This window comes from Zootermopsis nevadensis, unplaced genomic scaffold (genome assembly GCF_977971745.1).
Source record: "Zootermopsis nevadensis isolate Lab colony 2312 unplaced genomic scaffold, Znev_1.0 Znev_ptg000002l, whole genome shotgun sequence".
Classification (NCBI taxonomy): Eukaryota; Metazoa; Arthropoda; class Insecta; order Blattodea; family Termopsidae; genus Zootermopsis; species Zootermopsis nevadensis.
In genome coordinates, this window is record NW_028259134.1 from 23337242 (window position 1) to 23346717 (window position 9476).

Sequence of the window (9476 nt, forward strand, 5' to 3'; positions counted from 1 at the left end):
TTGTTCCATTTCCGTTCTTAACCTCTTTTTAAGTCTAATTTTCGTTGGAGAGTAAACGCCTTTTTGAAGTTAATGAAATGTCAGGCCTCCCTACACCCTAATCAAAATGTCAAATTCTCACGAAAGAGAATTCCAGAAAACAAATTTTCAAAAGCAGCGGCTTCATTATGCAGAAGTCTCCTTTAATTGGTAATTATATCACATTTCATTGCCATGGAAACAGTGGAACGCCGTTAACACACTGTGAGTTCTTCTGGAACAAAACGTTCGTCGTAATTTGCTTTGAGTGAAGCACACGAAGAGAGAGAGAGAGACCTCGTAGTAACCGACTTCGCGGCGAAAGGTCTTTTTGAAAGGTTCTTGGTCACTCCACCAGCCAAACAATTACGTTTTACGAAACTCAAAGTTTCATTACCATATTAAAAAAAATCCCACCAGCTAAGTCCGGTCTGCACTCATAAAACATTCCCCCCTACCATGCATTCTAATATATCAGCCAATCTCTGTCTATGTCTCCAAACTGGTGTATTTCCATTAGATATTCCCATTCAAATTTTGTAGGGAATTCTCTTTTCCCTTAATGCTACATGAACCTACGACCTCATGATCCTAATTCAGTAACTATAATAAAATTAAGGGAGCAGTAAAAATTGTAAACAAATTTTACGAAATGAATTCTTAAATGTTATTTAAACGAGCATCGGCTCCAAAGAGTTAATTAGTGTCATGTGCGTTATTATTTCCTTAAACAGCGTTAACCAGTTGATCTTTGTAATGGTGAAGTGTAGTGTTTTCTTCGCGGTACGGGCCGAATTCTTAAATGTTATTTAATGTTAATAATAAAGTAAAATGATTCCCGATATTACAATGACCGGCGCTCCGCGATTTAATCTTCAAACATACAGAAACAGCGATTCATTTGGCCCTGTGACCTTAAAAGGTTTGGACCTCCCAAGATACAACAGAGAAGACACGCGAACCCACAGCGGCCAGATGCTATCAGACAGTAACTCGATGATTCGGGCGTAGTCCTGTGAAAATGTTTCCCTCAGAGTACAGGCCACATCAGGTCAGGAGTGACAGAATGGATTAAACAAAGATTCGGGCGAGTCAGGTAAAGTTGATTAACTCCCGAGGTCGCAAATGTGACTCTGATCGGCCCGATTTCAAAGCTTCGCCAAATGACTTGCGCTCGAAGCGCCAACGTTGAGAGACTGAACTACCGCAGGTGTCCCGCGTCCAACCATATATACCTGATAAATTCTGGGGGATGTTTCACCAAACATCCTTCCCTTTGTACAAAAATGAAAAGGGCTCGTTTTCCAACTCCTAATGGGGGGTACTAAAGCCCTTATGTATACACAGCACACCCTTCATACAACGACAGATGGGTAGGTAAAAACTTTCCCTCTACCATTCGGTAATGCCTTCAAGAAAAGCTCGCACTGAATGTTACAGACGTACAGTCTGTTGTTTGTTGAGAGTAGGACCTGATATCTTTCAAAATAGAGCCAAAAGTGAAACGCGTGTACTCTGATGGAGTACGCATAATTTCCACACGCGTTCTGTGTTATCTGGAATAGATCATTATTATTTATGCTGATTTATTGCGGATAAAACCTGCTGTTTCAAACCGCAAACCAATTTGTTTACAATTCTATTTTATTGAAAGAATAAAGTTTCCTTTAAGCCTCGCGTGGTAAAGTTGATTTTAGTGGACTGATAGCAGTTAAATGTAAATTCGCTCAGGAACTTTCGGTGCAAACCGCAAGTACCAAATTTCGTGTAAATATGTCAGGCAACTTTAAAGTTTTAGACGTGGTTTGGCGAATAGACACTATACCTCCATTTTACGTTCCCGTTTTATGAACTTCTTATAAAGAAGGCACAAGATCTTTGACATCAACGGCTCCTTGAACGAGAAGATTTTACTGAGTTCAGTCGCCGTGAAAGCTTCAAGTTTCAAATCAATATCTAATTTTAAGATTCTGCTTCGTTCCTCTTAAACGCTTCGAATGTTAATAGTTACGCTCATATCTTCTCATAATGAAGGTTAACGAAAAGTTTAAAATAAATTTAGTGCAGTTCAGTTTGATTTCGTGAATTTTTATCTAGTTCAATTTTGTACAAGAAGCGACCATATTCTTTTAACAAAGAAATATCCCTTGGAGCAAACGCGACAATAATACTCACATTTTGTCAGTCAGACCGACCGTGTAATTTCTCATACATAAATACAATAAAGAAATTCAAAGAAGGGACAGATCTTATTCTTTAATTGTGTCGAAAAATTACATGTTACAGAAATCTTTGACGTACTTATGGAATCACTTCCTTTCAAATTCGTTTTCGGTCGATCGTGTGTGAGAGTTTGATTACTTTCTGGGTAGATGGCTCTGTGTTCCACTGGCATCCTACTTACTTGCGTAATTTTCCATCATCAGGGCGAATGCCTGATGATGGAGGCAGCAAGGACCCCCTGAAACATCAGTAAACTTCTACCAACCCACACACATCACCCTTCAAAGCGTCAGAAATTTGTTTCCGGTTTTTCGTTAAATATTCATCACGTAGTGGAACATGTCTTTATATGCCTATTAAAATATTTTTAAATACATTTTGATTTCGATATTTTTAACAGAAAGTCAACGAAGTTAAATTTTATATTTACCGGGCCATTAAAAACCGAAATTATATTCGGCCCTGGACTTTGAATGTCGTCCCAAATTTCATTGAAATCTGTTACGGGGTTACGTAGTGACTGAGATAAAACGTGAGGGCAGACATAAACAATATCCAAATTTTAAATACATTCAGAGTACATTTTACATCAATGCAGCTGAGACCTGTTTTGACAGGTAAAATCTCAATTTAAAAATATTAAAACGAACGTTTCCATTGCTGGAGTCGAGTTCCTATTTCCATTATCAAGGCAAATAGAACGCATTCAAATTTTGTTGTGGGATTATCTTTGTTTGACGTACAAACACACGTATTTCGGCGAGGTTAATATTAGCTCTGACAAAGCAGACTTCGTTCAAAGCCAAATTTCATTGTTTAGACAAGGTAATTACATTCACGTATATGGAAGCCTGAGGAAGACTTTGATTTCCGACAGGCGACTAGTGGCTGATACAAACAAGGCATTTTCTCTAAGGCCATATTCCTCCTTCTACTTCTCTCTTTTCCCCCTCCTTCCTCCCATCTTGAGCAAGATACATCTGTTTATGCGAGAACGCTGATCCAACTGCATCATTTTTCTTAATTTGTAGCAAGAGACAGAAACAATCGATAAACAGCCAACCCCCGGGACCAGATTCGTAAACCTGACCTCTAACATATGTGCAAGTGGTAACCACCGCGTATGGGTCTTGGTCGTGGGGGTTCATGATACATATCGTCCGTAGCCCAGTCACTATATACCGACTGAGCTAGCGTGAATAAACAGACAGCTTAGAAAAAAAAAGTCTTTTAACATTTACAAATTTTACTTGACAAATTTTTTTTTTGTGAATATTTAAAGAAAAATAAAAAATGGAAAAAGATTTGTATCTTCAATAAATGGGAATAAATGTCAGTAAGATTCAAACCCAGGGGGAGATAGCCTTCGGGAAAAATATGTAAATTCATTTTCATTCTTGTACGCGTCTTACGTTATAAATTGTATTGTTGCCAGGGATAAGCGTACGGAATACTAAAGACAATAATAACACGTTCAAATAAAGAAACACAAAATATCACCTACGTCATAGAGAACAGTAAAATGTCACCACAAAGCACGAGCAGATGTTCCGAGTAAGGAAACACAACTCGTGACAGGACAGAGCACGTGTTATCCGATCAGCCATTGTTTCGGCGCTGCTGGGATCATCATCATCACTCGATGGTCAATTTCACACCTGACACCTCCGTCAAAAATGTATTTACTTAAAATAAACTGTCATAAAGCTGACGAGGATGAAAGGTTGGGGCATGTAGCACGCACGGGATCATCACAAACGCATAGAAAAAATGTTGGTCCGATAAAGTCAAATGCTAACCAGAATTTGCGGGCCTGCAACGGCTCGCGGGCTACAGGGTGACAAACATCGGGCACAATTCTTGACTAGCTACCGGACAGAGAGGAGATCTGACGTAAAAGGCAGGACTGGCATTCAACTGGAGACCGAGGAAAACCACGCAAACAGCAGGTCAGCCAGAAACGCCGTCCAAATTGGAGGATTACTATTATTGTAGCCATAGGACGAGAATGAGGCCCTTTGTACATCCCTGAGACGATACGCGAGTGAATATGGAGAAGCTGAGGAATTTAAGTGACGGGGGAAAACCTAGGAGTTGGTTGATAAAACTTTGTCCCACGTGGAGTGAGCCAAGAATCTTGCGACGAACCACCTGAGCTACGATTCTTGGTGGTACTCAAAGTAAGTTCAACTAAGTCCTGCCGAGGCACTTTAAAATTGCAACTGATAATTGCACGTAAATTAATCGAAGAGGCAAGTCTTTGTTTAATTCAGCTAATCCATTTTAAACTTTATATAAAACGACTGCTGGAAACCTGTTTTATAGACTTGAATTTTTTTTATCTCGTAGCACGAGCATTTTAAAACAATAAGATGGTATCAATTACAGAACATGGGGAGTTACATTTTTTTTACGGGCTTTAAAAGTCAAAGACTACGCCTCAAAGTTATACTACACTGAGACACTTACAAAATGCATACATTACGTCAGTGAACGTACAATTTGAATGTCATTTCAGAAAATACTTGACAGATTTGGATCAGATCTGAGAACCATACGAAAATCAAACATATATTGTGGGCAAAACGCAGATTTATTGAGAGGTATATATAGTTACCACCGAGCTTTAAGTGGTCGAATTTTTAAACTATGCCGTTAAATGAACAGATATACAAAGAATCTAAAATGCTCCTGAAGAAAGGTTAATGACACGCGAAGAAAATAAAATGTTCATTGTTACGTAACGTCATTTATTATTGTCTCGAATTCAAATTGTGTAACCCCAGCCACGACTGTTGAATCTATAACCAACGCTCGTTATTCTTCTATAATAACGCTTTTATAGATCTTCGATGAAGAATTTTATTTGTCTTTTAACAGTTTATCCGTTTTCGATACTTATCGACAGCCCAGTCGTCAATTATTTCGAAATAGCCCCATCGAAGTCGTCCCTAACCTCCTTTAAAGAAAGAACAAGGCTCGCGTTTCAATTTTCAATTGCTTTTGTGTAACCGATAACAGCGGTGCTGCCAACTGATTGATACAAAAAACACTAGGTCAAGTTCCTAACAATGATACGATACTCGGGATGTGGAGAGGGGATTGTAGAAGGGAGGTTGTATGAACGATAAGACTTAAGTTGGTGCTGAAATGTACGATGCAAGAGTGTATTTGGAAAAAGAGACTTACTTAAGCATTTAAACTTAGACACATGTTGAAACAGAACAAACATCAATGCACGGAACTACGATAAATGTAATTATTGTCAATTTTTATTTTCAAAACATCCCAGAATTTAAATCCCACATGCGCTACTATTCTCAAATTTATTTAACAAATACACTTGATTCATCACCCTGACAATTGAGGCAATAAGCACCTGTGAAACGTAGATAAATTTCTACCAGACAAGAAGTGTGACGTCATCTTGCACATTTCGCCTTGTCTGCGAAGTTAAGCAAAGCTTACACTGCTTAGATCCGCCAAAATAAATTTTTTTAAACAAATTTAAAGTAATTCTGTTATATTCCAATCACAACCTAATACAATTTCCATCTCCTGCATAATCTAAGGTTTCGTCTTGTAGAAAATTGAAAATTACCAACAGCAGCAGCGATTTCAATTTCATAACAATTAAATTAAGAAAATTAGAACCGGGATGGCGTCTAGGAACTCACTCGATGCGTTACTGAAAAGAAAACGGTTCAAAATGTTTCATACAACTTTCGTTGTAGCTCATAAGGATGCAGAAAAATTTGTAAAACAAAGCAATCAATCGGCAGACAAAGGAGTAGATTTTGTACTCTCAGTCTTTCAAATGATACTTAAGAATCCAGTCCGTACCGCGAAGAAAACACTACACTTCACCATTGCAAAGATCAACTGGTTAACGCTGTTTAAGGAAATAATACCACTAAAACGCTAATTAACCTTTGGAGCCGAAGCTCTTTCAAATGAAACTTAAGAATTCAGTTCGTACCGCGAAGAAAACACTACACTTCACCATTACAAAGATCAACTGGTTAACCTTGTTTAAGGAAATAATACGACTAAAACGCTAATTAACCTTTGGAGCCGAAGCTCTTTCAAATGAAACTTAAGAATTCAGTCCGTACCGCGAAGAAAACACTACACTTCACCATTACAAAGATCAACTGGTTAACCTTGTTTAAGGAAATAATACGACTAAAACGCTAATTAACCTTTGGAGCCGAAGCTCTTTCAAATGAAACTTAAGAATTCAGTCCGTACCGCGAAGAAAACACTACACTTCACCATTACAAAGATCAACTGGTTAACCTTGTTTAAGGAAATAATACGACTAAAACGCTAATTAACCTTTGGAGCCGAAGCTCTTTCAAATGAAACTTACGAATTCAGTCCGTACCGCGAAGAAAACACTACACTTCACCATTACAAAGATCAACTGGTTAACCTTGTTTAAGGAAATAATACGACTAAAACGCTAATTAACCTTTGGAGCCGAAGCTCTTTCAAATGAAACTTACGAATTCAGTCCGTACCGCGAAGAAAACACTACACTTCACCATTACAAAGATCAACTGGTTAACCTTGTTTAAGGAAATAATACGACTAAAACGCTAATTAACCTTTGGAGCCGAAGCTGTTTCAAATGAAACTTAAGAATTCAGTCCGTACCGCGAAGAAAACACTACACTTCACCATTACCAAGATCAACTGGTTAACCTTGTTTAAGGAAATGATCGCTGTTTATTGTGAGAATCATACGAGTACATTCTTTGAGTAAAACACAGATTTACTGACTGCTAAAGCAAATGGTGCATATAGTTACCATAAGATTTAAAGGATTATGTTCTTCGATGGCACACTGACATTTTAATTAAAAGATCATATTCTTAGAGAGTTTAATCCACTTCGCATTCTTACACCTGTGTCACATAGGTTTATCAATTTCAATATTACCCTCACATCTACGTCTAGGTCTCTCAATTGGCCTCTTCCCTTGATGTTTTGCCCTCAAGAAAAAAAAATCTTAAACGGGATTAGAAAATATTTCCAACATTTCAGTTAGTATCTTGGCCACTAGATGGCTACCAGACATGGGAACGTCATTTTCTAAACTTTGAGGAGTTATGAGGTTTTGTGCGCAGACGCGAAGAAGCCACTAACTTTACGTTGAAATTTCAACAGCCATTCTGATGATATTAAAGTATCACCGATTATTCTACTTCACGTAATTATGTCGAACAAACGAGGCGTTTATAGACACTGTCTAACGTTGGGATGAACCAAATCATCCCTTGGGGGGGTCCAGCATCATCACTAGGATAATTATCCTTACCGTTACAACCTGTTAATTTAGGTCGTCATCATCACGCATTGGCTGTGACGTCAGCAACTTCGTAAACCGTGGAGTTCAAACTGGTTACTAGTTGGAACAGCGACAAACATTTCGAACGCACGAAGCCACTTCACGGTGCAGAAATGCACTGAAAAGTTGACAGTTACTCCATTTCAACAATGTAATAATGTCACGCAAAGAGTAAAAGTTAAATTATTACTTATTTTATTCTGATAAATAATATAAATTCTTTTCACTATTATCATTCATATTATTTAAATAATTTTCTTTTCTTTACCTTTATACAATTTGTTAACTGTTGTCATTGTTGATATTTGTATCGAGTTAAAAGACACGTCTTCTGAAAGATTACAATATACAACAATTACATCGCCTGTTGATTGTTGTATTTAAATGTTCAACGTTTCGAATCTTAGAAGGACGAAAGTAATTTGTCTGTAAGAAATTTCAAGACATAGACCTTCGTTATTTAAATTCTACTTTTGGTATTCTTAGAATTCTCAAATTACGACGGTAAATTTAGCCCAGAGTTTAAAAATTATAAAAAAAAATGTATCGAGTGAATTTCATCTGAAGCGAAGATTCATAAGATCACCGATGACGTAACGGTCTGATAATTGCAGTAGAACGAAATAAATTACCATTGTTAACCTGAACGTTAAGTGGCGTTGTGTTTAAAACTAACAATGTGTACTGAGCAGTGCGAAATTTCGAGTTATTATTGGCAGCTCTGGAGGAAACAAGCAACCGGAGGTTCCGTTTCAATAGAGTTGGCCATGCAATCTTGCGCACCGATCTCCCACCACTGACTACACGAAGCCGGCTTATTTTTCCCATCATGCACTTTGCCTTCCATCTTAAACGTTACGTATACTCGTCCAGAATTTGTTATTATTATTTTTTTTAACTTTATATTTTCCTTCTCCTTCGTCCAGTTCTCTAGTGGATCTTACTTTGAGATATAACGTAGCCAAGCGCACACAAAACTGAACACTACAAACTCCAGCCATGGAAGGTTACCGCACTAACGTCTCATTATTCGCGTCAAAGCCTTACAACAGAATCCCAATGCATCTTAAACAACTTCAGAAGCTCAGATGTTTTTAAATACAAGACAGGATAATTTCAGTTTTACCTCGACTTGTCAAATAAATTACGTAACGCGGATTTTACGAAGAACGTGGTACAATTATTATTGAATTTTTGATACCAAGCGTATTCGACTAAAAAAAAATCTGATTCGATGGATTTTTCTCACATTTTTTTTTTAATATTTCTGTAATTAAAATTGGTTATGATCCTCACATCTTTCTCTGAAGATGCATATTAAATGTTTTTTCTACACAATTTATTTTAGCAGTACATACGTTTTTACGTAATTATTGTTAACTTTTTTGTTATATATTACTGAATCATCGCTTTTGGTCAGGTCCTAGTTAGTCTCCATACAGTGTAAGAACCGCCTTAATGAGCAAAGGTTGGAGGTCACTCCGATTGGATGTCTTATAAAGACCATAATGTAATAATGATACAATACCCATCTTGCTTACAGGCAGCCAGACCTAGACAGTCAGCGTCTGTCAGTAACCAGGCAACCGAACAAGCCAGGATCGTGTAACGGCTAGATATTTGAATTCGTACAAAGGATCACGTACCAAAACAGCGATTATAGTAAAATAAAACAAGACAAATCAAGTTCATATTATTCGAAACTCATGTACTTTCAGAGGAAATTCCATTTTATATTGAAGCACATTTCAAAGATCTGTCTCTAAACTTTTGAAGCCAAGTGTACGTAATGTCGAAGTTATTTGGTTCGAATCTTAGATCAGGATTTTCTTTGCCTTAAGTTCCTCTAACGGAATTAAAAATATCTTCAAAGTCACTTTCA